Raw genomic sequence first — 17528 nt, 5'->3', positions numbered from 1 at the left:
TGGGGTTTATGGTCCAATATGGTTTTGCCAAAGTGCAAAGTGAGGCGGAGTGGTGCATGTCATGTTATCTTAGAAGACTTGCAAATCATGCATCTTGCAATAGTATAAATAATCTATATTGTCAGATTTAGTGCTCCTCATGAGTCCCTCATCCCCTAGTATGTCACTCATTCTTTTAGGACCCAGAACATCCTCAGTACTGTAAAATTAGGCAGTAGTAGGGTCTGTCTAGCTCCAGGTCTAATGCACTGTTAAGGGCTCCCCAAACCACATGGGGTAATGCACTACCTCTGCTAATTTCTTTCATATGTTCCCAGAGAATGTTGCACAGTCAAAATTGGGTAGTAACATTTCTCTTCTGCCTAATCTACCAATCAGAAATCACATTGCACTCTTGTGTGCCTGTGAGGGGCGTATTCTAAAGGCGATATTGCTGCGTTAGCGGCACTTTTCTGCCGCCAAAGCGGCGATATTTTTATCGTCTTATTCTCAAGCTGTCGCAAACAGCCGTTAGCGACAGTTTTTAGGCGAAAGCATCCATTTTAAAGATCGTGACTTCTGATAGCGATAATTATATGCAGGAGAGGCGTTCCTGTGCAAAAACGCACGCAAACACCACTACTCCATATTCACAAGGGTATCCTTGAACTTCTGAAGACCCAAAAAACTGGCTCTAACTGGAGATAGAGCCAGTAACTTAACTGGGCTTATAAATGGGGATAACACTTGGGGCCACATCTCAGCAGGTTTTGGTACAGGACAGCACTGCAAGCAATTTTGCAGTGCTGCCCTGCTACAAAACTACAGTGCAGGAATGTGCACCATCAATAAGATAGTGTACATTCCTGATCCCCAGTAATGAAAAGTGTTGCAGCGCTGAGACAAGACAGCATTGCAACACTTCCCACTATGCCCTTATTGTGACACCATGGATGCGCTGTATTCACTGGACTGCCCACCATGAGGAAAGTAATGACAGATACATCAGGAATACTGATGTATCTGTCTGCACTAAAGTCACGTATTGCTGTAGTCGTATCACAACCATGACGCAACTCGAGCAATGCATGGGGTCAGCCTATCCCTGTGGCACTTCGTCACCCTCACGCCTGCCATCAGGCAGGCAGAAGGTACTGACGCAGTGCCGTTCATCAGGGGTGCCCGAATGTCAGCACTGTTGGAGATCCATCGGTGGTGGTTGCGCGCTGCGGTGTCATTGTTTGGAAGCAATGGTGGAGTGTCGGTGCGGAGGGAGTTGACGAGATGCTCTTCGGTGGCCTTGATGCAGCTGCGAGGGGGTGCGATGATGGCAGTGGCATCAGGTGGGCAAGGTGAAGACGTGATGTTACCAATGATGGTCAGTCGAGGAGAGTCCACTGTTGTGGCTGTAGTTGAAGTTCCTGCTGGCGGAGGTGACTTGCTCGACCGTGTGTCCTGCTATGTGGCTTGTTGAGGTGACCTGCTGCTTGCATCTGATGTAGGGGACCTTTCCCAGGAGGGAGAGGTGTCCTGATCACAGGGGTTGTCCAGGTGGAACTTGAGTTCACCAAGTAGGATGTCGTTAGTGGATGGGAGACCCTGGGAAGCAATGAGGTCTACAATGGTATTGGAGAATGGGGGGCCATGGCCCGGGGGGCTGCACATGAGGGTGCTGCAGAGGATGTTCTTGGGCTTGGTCCAGATCTGGGAGTTGAGGTGGTCCATGGTCACCCTTGGGTAATTAGAGTGCGTGGTCAGTCGGAGTGTGCTGCTGTAGGTGATGACAATGCCTCCTCCTTGATGGTCAGGGCGCTCCTTGCGGGTGGTACTGCAGCCATCAGTGATGACGATGGCGATGTCCGGTCCGGAGCAGATGTTGATCCTGGCAGGCAAGGGGGCATCCAGGGTTGATAGCGAGGAGGGTGCTGGCGTCATAGCAGTGGAGTGTCCAAGAGGAATGCTTCTTGGTGCTGAGCGTGGTTCAAGGGCAGACGGACGCAAACGGCGTAGCCTATGGGTTGCTTTGGCACGGGAGACAACCAGTACAATGCAGGCAGTACATCGTTCACAACGCAACTCCCACAACGCAGGTGCCTTTACATCACATTTGATTACAACGCATTGTGAGGTCAGTAATAGGGTAATTTAAAGTTTTTTGGGTGGTTATGGGTTTCGGGGGTATAATATGAAAATTGGGGTGTGTTCTGGGATAAAATATGAAAATTGGGGTGTGTTTTGGGGTAAAATATGAAAATTGGAGTGTGTTTTGGGTCAAATTTGATTTTTGGGTGTGTTATGGGGGCTCATAAAGAAATTCCAGAGTTCACGTTGGGTTTGGGGTGCAAAGGTTAGTTTTGGGTTGCACGCAGTGAAGTGGGAATAGTGATATTAATGTCTCCACTCTGCAACACCTACTCTACTGTTGCTATGTGCCTACTATTAGTATGCATTGGAATGGAATGCGATGTTATGGCATGCATTGCAACCACGTATGTGCCTTTTGCGCATGAGTGGTACGCCCGCTGTGCATGGGCGTAAGCAGCAGCCATTGAGAAGTGCTTGGGGAAGGGGGCTGGACAGCTGTGAGGTGGTAAACACTGGAAAGACCACTGGATGTGGCGTGGATGCGAGGATGTGTGTGTGAGCAGGCGTTGTCAATATTTTAATAAGGGAAGTCTTACCTCGAAGCCGGGTCCCGTGTTTTCGCTACTCCTGCTCTCCTGCGTCTGCTTCCAGGAACAGGAAGTAGGCAGCCAGGCTCCCTCCCCTGAGCCAATCCCAACGCTGCGATGAGGCAGTGGGATTGGTAATTGGCAACGGGACAAGGCATGCAGCCAGGGGCTGGAGGGGTGGGCATGTTCTCTATGTAGGCTGTAATGCAGCCTGCATTACGAACAGGGAAGTGCGCATGACTACTTTGGGTGGCCTGAGTGGGCCAACCAAACAGTCTTTGCGCACTTGAGTGGGCATGCCAATCCTCCCATGCCTTGTCCCATGCTTGGAGCACTCCTACCAACCCTCCCACCCCAAAGGAAACATAGCACGGTTACATCAGTAAGTTATCATCATGTGATAATTGTTCCCCCTCTGTACTGCTTGAAAGCAGTGGGGCGACGCTCTTTCACCATAGCTGATGAGCCGCCATTGTGGGTGCATCATCTACGTGTGCTATGCCTGGGTGACTCGACCCTCAGGCGTCCTGCACTTCGCGTCCCATCTTCTCCATACCTGGACATTGGCAATCCGCTGCACTCTCTACAAATCTGTGACTCAGAAAGCAGGAGCCTCCGCCAGGTGGCTTTTCACAAGCCTGGGTACAGCAGTCGCTGCCAAGTCTGCTGGTGAACCTCCCGATGCAGTTGATGCAACAGGGCCCCCTTAGGCGTGAAGTTGCAGCGCTCCCACCACACAAGTTCGGCGCAGCTGAGGGGCCTCACCCTTCACAGCATCCGGCCAGCCCAACATCATCCGGCCTCTGATGCAGAGAGGCGGCACCCACCACTGGTAATCCCCTCAATGCACCCCGGTGTAGTGGTGGATCGTAGTATGCAATGCAGACCTCCCTACGTTGGGGCGCAGGCACGCCAATACTATTAACAGCCCCAAGGTGCACAAGGTGGTCTTCTCACACAGGTCAGCAACGTGTCTCCATGCGACCTGCCAGACTTCACAACCAGGTACGGGCATTCGTCGCTCCTCAATGTCTGCCACCACGGCTCATCGACTCCACAGCTCCTCCGCATCCCACTCCAGGCTCCAGACACAGGTCCAGCGAGGCATCCAGGCTCCAGATGCAGGTCCAGCGAGGCATCCAGGCTCCAGACGCAGGTCCAGCGAGGCAACCTGGCTCTCATTCTGGTCAACCTGGATGTTGGGTGGCTTGCAGGGGTTGTCGATGTGTGCTGCACTTGGCCCAGGCTGCTCCATTATGCATTTTGTTGGTTTTTATACCTATTTTCTATTGGATGTTGACTGATAGGCTATTTTTTGCATTAGAGACAAAACAAACTCACGTTGGGCTGGCTAACGTGAGGTTTTTTGCCACTAATGGGCCTATCGGTAGTTTCCGCCCGCTAACGCCGGATTTCCTATCGCCATCGCGCTGATGTTAGCGGCAGTTTTCACTGCCGTTCCCTGAAACTATCACCTGTTCGCCGATAATTTCCCGCGGTACACGGCGATTCAAAAAAACGTACGCTAAATAAGGTTAGCGTTAGGTTTCGCCGAATGTTGAGAATATCACCCCTAGAATGTAACCCCTGGCTGTACCGACACCAAGATGCCCCTGGTGTTTGTGGAAAGTATCATATAATGTAATTGGCCTCACTAGCAATTCTGTATCACTATCCATTCCTTCTATGTAAAGTGTGTCTCCTACAGAAGGCTACATATACACCTTGTTCTCTTAATGTACAATATTATTTAATATGTGTTGAAAGCATTGTTCATCCTTCTAACATTCTATGCAAGGAACTTGTACAGGGCCAGGACATTCATTTATAGAATATTGGAAGTGAGCCATCCCATTTAGCCTCTCTTTCCTGGACCAATTAGAAGTGCTTAGTAGTTGTTTTATCAGCCCAGGTTGCCCTGCCTTCAGGACCCCTTTCAACTTTATAAAAATAAATCCCTCTAACAACTCCACTCAAGCTGCGGATGGCAATGGCACCCGATCCATGTAAAACTATCAAAAGTCTTCAAGTCCACACCAGTACCCACAATTCCGGTGAGATGCATTTCATGAGGAGGTGTTATCATGGGTTATTCTACTCACTGTCTCCACGGGTCACAACCAATCCTCAGTGAGTGTCTCCAGCCCTTGGAAACTGCCTTCACAGAAGAACCATTAGCGTCTGTTGTGTCAGTGGTTTAGGCCATCATTCCTCAGATTAGGTAGTCGTCTGTCCTTTGAATCATTGTCAACAGTGGCAGTTTGTTTTCTGCATTATTGCTGAGTCTTTTTATAAATTCAAAGTATCTCCAGAAGTTTCCAACATCTGATGTGCTCTTGTCTCACAGTCCTGACGGTGCTTTCATTGCATGTTCTTTGTCTCGTGCTTGTTGTGGTGGAAGATTCCTGGGTGGTGTCCTAGAGTTATAGGATCTTTTCACTCATCGCTGATTAGTTGGGTGTATACTTCCCTGGCCAGGATCAGACGTTTCTACCTAGTCCCAGGCCTGCCGAGGATCAATGAGAAAGTGTATTTTGTTGTCCACCATCACCTTCAATTTAGCAAGGGAGAGCAGTGCGTATTTCATATTCAGGTCTTGAAACTGCCAAAAAGTATGCTCTGGGTTGTGTTGCGCCGGCTGCCATGTAATGTTGAAAGATGATAACATTGATAACCAGGGTTTTCAATGGAAATGGAAAAAACCTTTTTGGAAAATGAAATCTTTTTGTCCTGTAAGCCTTCCATTGTGATCTTAGCCACTAGTTGGGTGAAATCAGCAATGTCAGTAGACGTGAAGAATTGAGATTTCAAGAGAGCAAAATCCTCCTATACTTCTGTAAACAATTGTAACTGAGATTGGACAGTCGAACACTTCAGGTAGGAAATATGAAGTGGATCCCATGCTGCAACACCCTGGAGAGAAGCAACTTCCACTGCTTTGGCTCCCACCCCAAGAGGAGTCTCATCCATTAGTTTGGATTAGATTGATTATAGTGCCTCCCTCCAAAGATCAATTTCAGAAGGATGGCAGAAGGACTGGTAGAAGTCAGCCCTCGCCGAGTGCATGAGCTAGTATGAGCTGAATTTCCATTTTTCAGGTGGATAAAGATGGATCAGTAGCTAGACTCAAAAAGCTATTCATTGAGCACAATCAGGTAAGAGGCATGGTAGTAGGAGGTTGTGTCTGGCAGACAAAGCTAGATTTATAACATGTAGTCATGGGTATTCATGGGGGACTGATGCAAAAACAACAATTGATGAACAGAATGCAGAACAATGTCATACATTCACCCCAGTACAGAGATCTGGGCCTAAAACCATAATTTGTTTGCTCACCATGCCATTCCAGTTTGGACCCAGCCATATGCAAATCAGTCTTGACCCTGTGCCTCATGGGAACAGTCCAGCCCGAACTGCCAAGCCAGGTCCTCCCTGGACTGGAAACAAGCATCCTAGGACCGGTTTCGGGGGTTCACCCCTCTTCAGCCAGGATAGCTTGATTCCAGTGGCATGGAGAGCACGGGACTCACCTCTGAGCATACCCGTCCCACTCGGGGTGACAAATGCAAAAACAACAGTTGATGGACAGAATGCAGAACAATGTCATACATTCACCCCAGTACAGAGATCTTGGCCTAAATCCATCATTTTTTTGCTCACCATGCCATTCCAGTTTGAACCCAGCCATATGCAAATCAGTCTTGACCCTGTGCCTTATCGGAACAGTCCAGCCCGAACTGCCAAGCCAGGTCCTCCCTGGACTGGAAACAAGCATCCTAGGACCGGTTTCGGGGGTTCACCCCTCTTCAGCCAGGATAGCTTGACTCCAGTGGCATGGAGAGCACGAGACCCACTTCTGGGCATACCCTTTGGTTTTGCTTTATTCATGGGGGACTGCCTTCCCCCAGAAAAAACTCGCAACAAGCTATTTAGTGATTCAAAAAAAGGTCAGAGGAACATGATGGGGGTCATTTTAGAGAGCACATATGTAAGAAACTAGGTTATTGGTTGAGAGGGGTGGAATTCCCACTCAGATAATTAACACAATACTTGTGAGGGTCGACCACAAAAGTCACTAAATTAATCTGTGCTTAACCCTCTGGTAGATTAGCACAAAAGCAGTCAGGCTTAACTAAGAGGCAATATCTCAAGTATTTATGCAGCACTCAAACAGTGATAAAGTGAAAACACAACACAAGAATAATCCCAAAATTAATTTAGAAAAACTCAGACTTTTTAAAAAAATAGAATGATCTTGAAATAGTACAAATCTCATTAGTAGAACTGGAGTTATGAGTTTTTTAATGTTTAGGTAAAAACAGCACCAAAAAGCAGTAGGCACTAACTGTGGGTATCTGGTCACCATGGACAGAGACAAAGCCAGAAGTTCAGGTTACCCACAATGGAGCGCAGGCCAGGCACAGGACCAAGCTCGACCCGCTGAAAGTTGCAAATTTTTGTCTGTGAAGAGATATCTACTGTGAAGCTCTCAGCTGCGTGTGGTGCTTATGCCTTCAGGTAGGAGCTGCACAGCTCTGGGCGGAATAGCATCGAACTGTGTTGGATCCGATGCAGCTTTCAGACGGGTTCATCACAGCCCGACTCTGTAAGGCTTTGCTTTGCTGGGTGTCAGTTCCAATGAAGCCTTTGGTTCGCAGCTGAGTGGCTTTGTGGTTTCCTACATCAATATGCATCGGATCTGATGGAACCTTCAGTTACGCAGGTAGAAGTGCACTCTGACTCCAGTCAAGGCTCCAGGACCTAGTAAACTCACTACCAGAGTGGCCAGCAGAGGGGACCAGATCATATCCAGTGGCTCTGGTCAACTGGAAAGCCAGAAAGGTCCTCTGGAAGCTTGTTGTGTCCCTGTAGCTCAAACAGGGAGTTCAGCTAACTGACCCATGAAGTCACTTCTGGGGGTCCCGGGTTTTAGGCAAGCAGGTCCAGGTCCAGTCTTTCTTCTTCAGACAGGAGGGCGTTACCCCTGAATTTTTCACAGGTCCAGAAAGTAAATGCCACTTGTATCCCCAGTGCCAGCATGTGCATGGGGGATGCCCCTATTATCTAACCTTTCTCTCTTCCTGGGTTTGGCTCCAACTGTCTGAATAACAAAGGGAAGGAAGAACTATCTGTGAGCTGCATTTGTCAGTGGCCCTTAGAAGTCGGGAAGGAGGTGGGCAAGGCCTGAAGCTACACTTTGAAGCTCAGTAAATACAACTTCACTCAACATCCTGCTAATGAGGCGAACATACCCAAAGCCCTTTTGTCCCACAAAACACTACAGGAGAGCTATTCACAGTCATATTGCTCTGGACACTTGAAGAAGGGCACATGTGGTTTGGACATAAAAATACCAACATTCTAAATGTGCTATTTTCAGAATTGTAAATTAAATCTGACTTTGCCATTAACGAGGATATCAAATTTCAATGTGTTTGAGTGGAAAACAAAAAAATTCTATCTGGTCCAAACTGAATTAATCACTTATTGCATGTAATAAATTAACCCAGTGTTAGTCTGTTGGCGAGATAACCTAACAACAGTTTAAAAATGACTTTAGCAGTGTTTACCTGTCAGGACATGTAAAACCTTTGTACACATATCCTACTTTTAAAAACCAAACACCCTGCCCTATGAGAATTTAGGGCCTGTCTTAGGGGTGAATTATAAGTATTAAAAAGAAAGGTTACGTTCAGTTCGAAATGGCAGCTTAAAAGTGCACACCAGGTTCCATTGGCAGGCCTTAAACATGTTATATAGAGCTACTTTAGTGGGTGGCACAATGAGTGCTGCAGCCCACTAGTAGTATTTAATTCACAGGCCCTGGGAACATGCAGTACAACTACTAGGAACTTATAAGCAAATTAATCATACCAATAAGGTGTAGGACAACTTTACCATGTTTCAGGAAGAGAGCATATGCAGTTTTGCCACTGGGTAGCAGGGATAAAGTACACAGAGTCACAATTGCAACAAAAACGACTTTGGCAAAACAGGGGAGTGACAGCAAAATGTGTGGGCAAACATCACACCAAGGATGCCACCACACCAAGGTCTAACAATATAAAAGTTTGGTGAGGAAGGCCATTCGCTTAATAGTAACTTGTTTCAACATAGATAGGGGACATCTGAACCAATTATTCACTATTGAACCTGGCCCTCTCTACAAGGTCACCCCCAAACATTAGTCATTTTCCCTCCATTTGATGCTGAATTCATTTTTGTTGGCCATTAGGACTCTGTGCACTTAAACACTGCTAACCATTTCTAAAGAGCTGGTCCTCTCTCTCCTAATCATGGTAAAACTGGCGTACGCCTGATTAGACTATTTAATTTACTTATAAATCCTTTGTAGAGTGATATACCATATACCCAGGGCCTGTAAATTAAAGGCTACTAATGTGTCTGCTTCACTTATTGTGCCACACACTTAAATAGCCCCTTAAAACGTGTCCCAGGCCTGCCATTGCAGCCTGAAAGCAGCTTTAAACTACTAATTCGACTTGGCAATATAACCCCCTTACCATGCCTTAAACTTTTGCATATGTCACCCCTAAACTGTGCTCAATTTGAACCAGTGGTTTCCAGTGCTCGGCACCAGCACTTAATTGCCAACACTGGTACTTATGACTAGGGGAGAGTAGTATACTCTTTTCCGCTGTTGGAGTTCATGGAGTTTTGTCATTCCAAGCTCCATTTGGACTGCAGAGGTTGGCAAAAAAAACTGCCAACCACCGGTGGAGCAGAGTTTACCAGCGCGCAAGCTCCCCCTGAGTGTTGAGCCTGAGCCAATGGCAGTCCCCTGAACTCCATTGGTCAGTTATTATTCGGAAGATTCAGCACAAAGGTGCCAATTGGCCAGGGTGTTAGGTACCCACTGTGGTCAGAATTCATGGTCAATGTTAATAGGTTATAAGGATGGCAGAAAATGTACGGGTGGATTGTTATTGGTGTTACAGAAAAAACACATTGATTGGTTTCCTGAACCAGTGAGCTAGAGATTTTGCCAAAATGTAATTGGCCATGTGAATCCAGATGTGGACCTGGTCAGTTAACCAAAGTGCAGCAGCAAGCGATATAGGGGAAAAGAAGTGCTGGTACATGTGATGGTAATGTAAAATGCAGACTTATATGCAGAAGACCCGGTATTTATGAAAAAATACGTTTAGAATATTTAGCTTATGTACTTTCCGCTGAGTGAAACTTTGCGAGCTCCGCCCTGGCTTACTTATGGTAGTCTGCCAGATGGTGGCGCTGTTTGTCTAAATTACAGATGAGCACACAACAGTTATTAATTAAATAAACATTAGAAAGGACTAATACTTGCTGCCCAAGCCATATTCATAGCTTTGGGGGCCTTGAATAGTTTGGATTTTCGTGCTAGTAGGAGTGTGATGGTTAGTAGTTGTGTTGATACTGTCACTGGCTGGGCTAGCAGGGGCAATGGATGGTGCAAGCTGCAGTGGCCTCCTGAGGAGGGCCTGGCACTTCTTTTTTTATTACAAATTAAGCACCGACCCTAAGGTACGATCTAGGCAGTGCACAGGGAAGGGTGAGTTGTAATTAAATGGTTGGACATGTACTATGTGAGACAAACAGGGAAACAGTGTGATCTGAATATGTGGCGAGAGCAGCATGTCACACATACATCACAGTCATTGACACAGCAAACTCACCAACAAGCCATACCCGCTCGAGGTACAGATTGGCCATCAATTGGGGTAGGGTGCTGTTCCGCAAGATGTGGGAGTCCTGTGCCGACACAGGATACTTTGCAAACACGTGTGAGATGATCTGATCTGCCTGGCATACTACCTGCACGTTGATGGAGTGGTACTTTTTGCGGGTCCTATAGATGTGTTCAGTTGCCTGTGGCGGAACGAGGGCAATGTGGGTACCATCAATGGCTCCCACAACATTTGGAATGACTCCTAGGTCATAGGACTCCCTCTTCACAGCTGCCAATCCATCCATCCTCGGGAAGTGGACATGACTGTCCTTGTAAAGCATCAATGCTGACAGGATGTCACGCAACTCCATGCTGAACATGGGCTGTGCCATCCCACCGACGTTGGCCACAGTGTACTGGAAAGACCCAGCAACGAAGAAATGCAATGCAGCCATAACCTTCACTGTAGCAGACAATGCAGCCAGATATAATCTTTTGGGCTTCAAATGGGGCTCAAACTGGGCACATAGGTTTCGTAGTGTGTGGTGAAACAAATGGAATTTCCGGATGATTTCGATGTCCTCCATCATCGACAGGTCGAAAGATGGGTGGTCTCCTCCTACGTATGTCAGGGTACACAAGCATGGGCTGAGGTATAGATGAGATGTGGTGAACAGCTTACCCAGAGACTCACACAACCACAACATTGACAGGACTCATGGTCATGTGGAATGAACATGTGACCTGCATTCAGACGTTGTTTTTCTTCACTGACTCGACATACTGACACTACGGCATCCAAAGAAGTCGAAGTGTATGGCATATAGTACACTGCTACATCAAGGATGAGCTGCCCTGGGGTTAGATGGCACAGCACTTGTGTTTCCCAGCATCAGTGCTGAGTTCCATGTAGCTGCTGTCAATGCACGACTGCAAGCTTTAGTCCCACAATACACAACAACCTTACAGGATGAGGGCAGTGAGTGTCATCTGGACAACGCAACACGGATGTACAGCACGCTGGACAGACACATGTGGACATTATGGGGTCAGTCCTGCGTGAGTGTTTGTGGAATTTGCGTAACAGACATTGCAATGTTCACCTGAACGAGGCACAAAAACACATGAATATATGCCCACATGGCTGACAATGACCAATGATGTCGGTCTGAGCTATGTTTGTTTGTTCCACATGTGCACTCCTATGATGTGTGTGGGAACATTTACAGGCAACGGCAGCTAGGCACACTGTACGCCACACCAGTACGTGTGTTGGGAGTGTTAGGGATCACAAGTATGTCTGATTTGCAGACAATGGACATCTCTGATTGTCTGCCTATGTCACTGGCCCTTCAAAAGTCGACCCCTGGCCAAGAGACGCCAGTCAGATGTCAAGGGATATTCAAGTGATGTTCACAGGTTGGATGTTTCATTACACAACATTGGTATAGTATGAGAGACCTTTGTCATTTTTGACTCCTTCCCTCATTTCAGTCCATGCTGGCCACGAAGCATGACTATGTATGTCATTTCACTCTCCTTTTCTTGGACATACCATGTGTGTGGAGACTTGACTCAAAGGTCACACTCTCTCATACCTTCACAGTGTAGTGACCAGATGGTCACTGTTCTAGTTGTTCTGATTTACCAGCCACTCCCAGAGGACTGGCTTATCCCCCACCCCACAGCCACGCAGCACAAGCGTCACTGGACATGTGACCCTGCAACAAACGGGGCCGGACGCACGTGCCCTGGGTTAGTTCTCCTATACATGTGTGGTGTCTGTGTGGTTACTTTCTATGCATGGGGGCCTCGTGCCCCACAACATTACACATGGGTACACCAATCACTGTAGACAAATGAGTTATGATGTATGATGTAATTCGCATGGCGCCAATGCAAATGCAAATGCAGTATGTGTTTGCATGCGCGGTAGCTGGCATCCGCAGTGATGAAACAAATTGGCCCCAATTGGATGATGCAGGGTTGCGGTCGCAGCTTACCGGGCACCACGGTGTGGCAACCACTATGCGAATGAGCCAACAGACAATGGGGGCCTCCAGCGTACATATTTTGATATTGCGGTGTGCTCGTTCTGCAACTGTGGGGCTTGGCATTGGCCCCAATTTCCATCAAGGGCACCGAGGGTCACTCATGGGGATTGGTTGGGCCTCGCACTTTGCATTTGGCAGGTTTCCCCATTCACCGTGGTGCTGCAACGCTTGCAGGGAGTTGTAGGTGTTCAGGGGTTGCATGCGTGGAGATGTTTGGTACGTACCTCTGCTGTTGAGCGCAGCGGCATCTTGTCTGCCAGAGGTGCACCAGGTAGTGCAGCAGGAAGGCCTGTTGCGCAGGATCCATGGAGGATCCGGTGGTTTAGATGGGTTCTGTATCGGCTCTTCCTCTCTGTTGTTGTGTTTCCGCCATCCGCAGCGTGTTGGTTTTTACGCGGAGGTGGAAAGGGTTGTTTGCCACATCATAATCTGGTTGGTAGACGGAACGTGTCTCCGCACACTGTTCTGGCTCTGTTGGCTCCATCCACCACACTTGCGTATGCAAAAAACATGCAGAGCCTGAAAAACCACGGCGGATGGAAAATGGCCTCTGTTGGACCACTGTAATTCGGTGGTCGCAATGTCCGCCACCGCCACCAGTGCGAATGGGCTTTCGTCCATCATCGTAATGAGCCACTTAATCTTTTAGAATGTGCAGACCAAGGATCTAACAAAAAATCTTGCAAAGCCATGTTATCCGAAAGGAGAGAAACATGCTCTTTTACTGCAGATAAAGTAGAATGTGGTAAACGTTTCCGTCGTAACTTTCCAATGGAATAGGTAATCGCCCCTGAGTGTTGAGACTGAATGTACCACAAGTCTGATCTACTAGCTTTAAAACCCAGTTAGAGTTGGAGCATACCAATAATCAAAACGGGCAATTAAGGGAAAGTTGGGCAAATTAATTTCTTTGGTCTTGCATAGACCCAAGCAAGTAGTCTGCTGTACTTTCTTATTTAAGAAATGAATCTGTGCTGGAGTCAAGCAGGCTCTAAATAAGGTGCACGTGCCCTGCACTTGCCAGTTTCTAGTTCCCCAAACTGATTTTAAATCAATAATTTATTTCCAATAGTCATAGCCTTTTAGGGCAATTCGGGGAATTAATGAATCTGAATAGATCACTTTTATGTTGGTCAGCATATTTTTCTTTGCTTCTGAGTAGGCGTGGGCAGAGAACTCTGCTCCGCTGGCAGAGCTTGCGGATTTGTGCATACTCTGCATTCCACTGAGAATGCAAAGTTTATGCAAAACTCCGACTCCGCAGCAAAGCAGTATTCAGCCCCGGGCCCTCCCCACCTCCACCCCCCTCAATAAATATTTTTAAAATAAAAATAAAAATTCAGGCAAAAAACACATGTACCTTTATTGTGGCGTCTCCGGGCTGCCCTCCTCCTCCTCTCTGTGGTTTCTCCTTCAGAATCCCCTATGTCAGACGTTCGTCATGGTAGGACTGTGCATGCAGGTGCAATCCTACCCATGACGTACGTCTGAAGTAGGGGTTTTGGTTTGCAGAAGAGACCACAGCGAGGAGGGGGAGGGCAACCCGGTGATGCTGCGAAAAAGGTAAGGGTGTTTTTTACCTTAATTTTTATTTTAAAAATATTTTTGGGGGGTGGTAGAGGCACGGAGCAGAGCTCCACAGAGATTTTGCCCAATTCCTTAGGGCTCCTCGTAGAGCAACTACACCAGCTACTCTTAGGCCTGCTTCTGAGGGGGTAAGTTTAAACCACAAGGAAAGAGGATCCAAAACATCATGCCCTGACAAATGCACATTTGTCCGTATATGTTTTGGCACAACCCACTGAAGTTCCCATTGTGTAAAATTGAAAACTGTATGTGGAACACTAGCTCTGTGTAAATAATGATGTGCATATTGATGATAAAAAACATCTCTCCATAATTAGCAGTGTTAAGATACAAATCTTCACTTTCAAGTACAGTATAATATTCAAGCTCTGTGAGCATTGAGGTAGCAGTTTTTATATCCCAATCATCAAAAATAAGTCCATGGCAAAATACATCACCCATCGCAACCTTAAAAACATAAGGAATCTGAGGTGTCTCTGTAGGATCAAAAAAATCAAATGGGACCTTATCCCAAATAATTCCATCAAGCACTCAAAAGGCAGAAATATTCACAAGGGACAGGTAACATTGCTCTTTTTGTGAAGATGAATGAGGTGTTAACACCGCAACTACCAGATCTGCAGTAGATCACTCTGGGAGATAATGTCCATTTATTAGCTAGAAAGAAAAAACTGTCACAAATTCAATCCAAAGGAACAGGAAAAGTAGTGAAATGGAAATGGTGTTTCAGACAAAAAGGAAAATTATGCACACCATGTAGTGAAGTGTCAGAAGAGTTAGAAGAATATCCACAAAGTAACCAGAAGCAGTCTGTTAAATAGCAGGGGCCATAGTATGCGTAAGAGAGCTCCAAAGATGGTTCATTATAAACAACTCTGTTATTAGGAGCAGCAGAAGCAAGCTGTATACTCACACCAGACCAGATTTGTGGTTTGAATTTGTAGCAGTTATAGGAATCAACAATAGTTCATTCTCCACCCTCCCCAGCCAAGGGGAAACAACATTAGTTTTTCTCAAAACTTGTAGAGGAATTTCCTCTAGGGTAGTGAGAGGTGTCAGGAAACTACCCAGAAGTCCTCATAGCCTACTGAGTAGTACTGGCCACATGATGCGATTTTACTTAATCAATGGAGGCATGTTGTTTGTCTTTATAGCCAGCAAGCGGGTGGCAAAATCATGATTCTTATACCTTAAATGCCAAGGCCCAGCACCGGTGCATGGTAGGATGGTCCAAGCTCCTTCTTTTCTCCTATGTTCTCTCAAACTAGATCCCCAACTTTTGGAATCCGACCGGAAGGTGCTGGTTGATCCTTCACTCCATCTGTGGTAAAAAGTTTGAAAAGCTCATTAGATCGCTCATCCTGGAAAGCTTGTAGTTCCTGTAAGACAGAGAAATGTTCAATTATGTCAAAAGCTGTATTTGCCACCACTGTGCCATGACTGTCAAGCTGTGGAACGTACATCTGGATGCCAAACAGAACCTTGTATGGAGTTCGGCCACCCAAAGATCGTCTAGGCATATTATTTAATGCTCTCTGTACTCCATACAAGTGACGGATCCAACTACGACCTGAACCAAATACTCTAGTTGTTAAGGATTGCTTTAAGTCACGGTTTTTCCTCCCCACTATCAAATTTCCCTCAGAATGATAGGGTGAGGAATAATGCACTGCAACACCCACTGTCCCCATAGTATCCCTGTGAACCTTGGAGGCAAAAACAGGGTCTGGGTCTGAGTGGAATGCAGCTACTGTGCATGTATCCTGATGAAGACTTCGAAATCTTTATTAACAGAGCAAACATCAGCTGGTCATTGTGGCCACACCCTTAGGAATCTGGAGTAACATTCTACAGCAAGTAGAATTAATTTAAATGCACCATCCAAATTTAAGGGACCACAATGATCTTGGCAAATACATTGGAGAGGTTTGTTTGAAATTAAGAAGGATGTCGGCGGTGGGCGTGCAGTGGTGGAGTTTTTAATTTGTTGCCAGATTTCACAACTAAGGACATATTGCTTTGTCTGTTTGTAGAGACTATGCCACCAACAGCACTTCTGTAGTAAAGAAACTGTGGCCGCTACACCGGCATGGCCAGATGCTACAACCTCATGGGCAGCCATGATTAATTGTAGCCTGCAGTATTGGTTGGGAATCACCCACTCAAGGGATGGTAGCAAAATGAATATTTTGGGCACTTAAGTGATAGAAATATTTTGCTGGATATTTTTGGGCAAAGGTGTGCTGTTGCGTGAAGCATGAATAGTAGCCATGATATCTTCATTCAGCCTTGTATGAGAACGAATAATCACAGCTACTGTAACAGTCTTAACTACAGGATTTCACAGCTTTATCTGCCAATGAATTCCCTATAACATGTATTATTCTTACAAGCTGATGACTCAGTGTGTGCATTACATGAGCCTGTGGCAAACTGTATTTAAGTTGTGCCACCTTTCCCCAAAGCAGCTTGTGCTTGATAGTATTTTTGCAAAAACCATTAAGACTCCAGTAGTGTAAATTTTCATTAAAAGACTGGACACAATAATAGAAATACTATCAGTGTGTAGAATTCAGGGGCCAAAAGTATCAAAATCCGTTATTGCGATTCTCAAATAGCGATTGTTTGAGAATCGCTATTTGATAATCGCAAAACGGAATGTATTTAAAAATTCGCAAATATTTTGCGATTTCTTGTTATTTCTTAATTGCGATTAGCAAATTGCAGAATCGCAAATAAGGAATACCTTCCCATTCATTCCTATGGGCCAGGAGGCCCATAGAAATGAATGGGAAGTCATTCTCAATTTGCGATTCGCAATTAGAGAATCGCAAATTAAGAATAATATCAAGGGTGCAAGGGTGTCATAAGGACACCCTGATGCACCCCTGAAATGAGCATGTGTGCGCATATGGCGCACATACATGCCCTAAGGGCATGCACGTGTGCCACATGGCTCTTTGAAAACTGCCAAAAAGTGCATTTTTCAAAGAAATCACAAATTACCACCACCTTGAAGTTGGTGGTAATTTGCGATTTCTTAAGGAGAAATCTCACAACTTGGGTGCTTGTTACATAGCATTTAAGGAATCACAATTGCGATTCCTTAAATGCTTACGCAAAATTAAGGAATCGCAAAATTAGCGATTCCTTAATAATGCGATGCGAAAATGGCTCATACATCGCGTTTTGCGATTTTGTATTCACAAACGCTGTTTTTTATGCGAATCACAGCATTTGCGAATACAAAATCATTTGATACATATGCCCCCAGGATCCCTATTTTCTAGTGCCTTAATCAAGGCTTTTAGTTCAGCCAGTTGTGCAATGCAATGCAATCCCCAATTTTCCATCCAACATGACATCATGTACTGCAGAGCATCCAGCTGAGAATTGGTGTTTGGTGCCTATAGCCGGCTGGGCTGAACTATCAATATATATTATGTGTTTATACTGTTCAAGAGACAATATATTACTGGGCATGGGGTATTCCTTTTCATATGGGAGATATTCTTAGGCTTGTAAATTAGGGTCAAAAACATAGTCTACGTCAGAAGCCATCAGAAA

General features: G+C 46.0%; 1 long non-coding RNA gene across 1 annotated transcript in view; it reads right to left on the bottom strand.

Moving 5' to 3' along the window:
* The window catches only part of LOC146865417 (uncharacterized), a 374443-nt gene that overhangs the window by 182344 nt on the left and 174571 nt on the right, over window positions 1-17528 (bottom strand). The window contains exon 2 of the long non-coding RNA XR_014976633.1: window positions 15151-15282. This is a non-coding gene — a long non-coding RNA (uncharacterized LOC146865417). The remainder of the gene's footprint in view (window positions 1-15150; window positions 15283-17528) is intronic.

Source organism: Triturus cristatus, chromosome 2_1 (genome assembly GCF_964204655.1).
Source record: "Triturus cristatus chromosome 2_1, aTriCri1.1, whole genome shotgun sequence".
In the NCBI taxonomy this organism is placed as follows: Eukaryota; Metazoa; Chordata; class Amphibia; order Caudata; family Salamandridae; genus Triturus; species Triturus cristatus.
The sequence above is the reverse complement of the archived record's forward strand: the minus strand, read 5'-3'. Positions and strand labels throughout refer to the sequence as shown.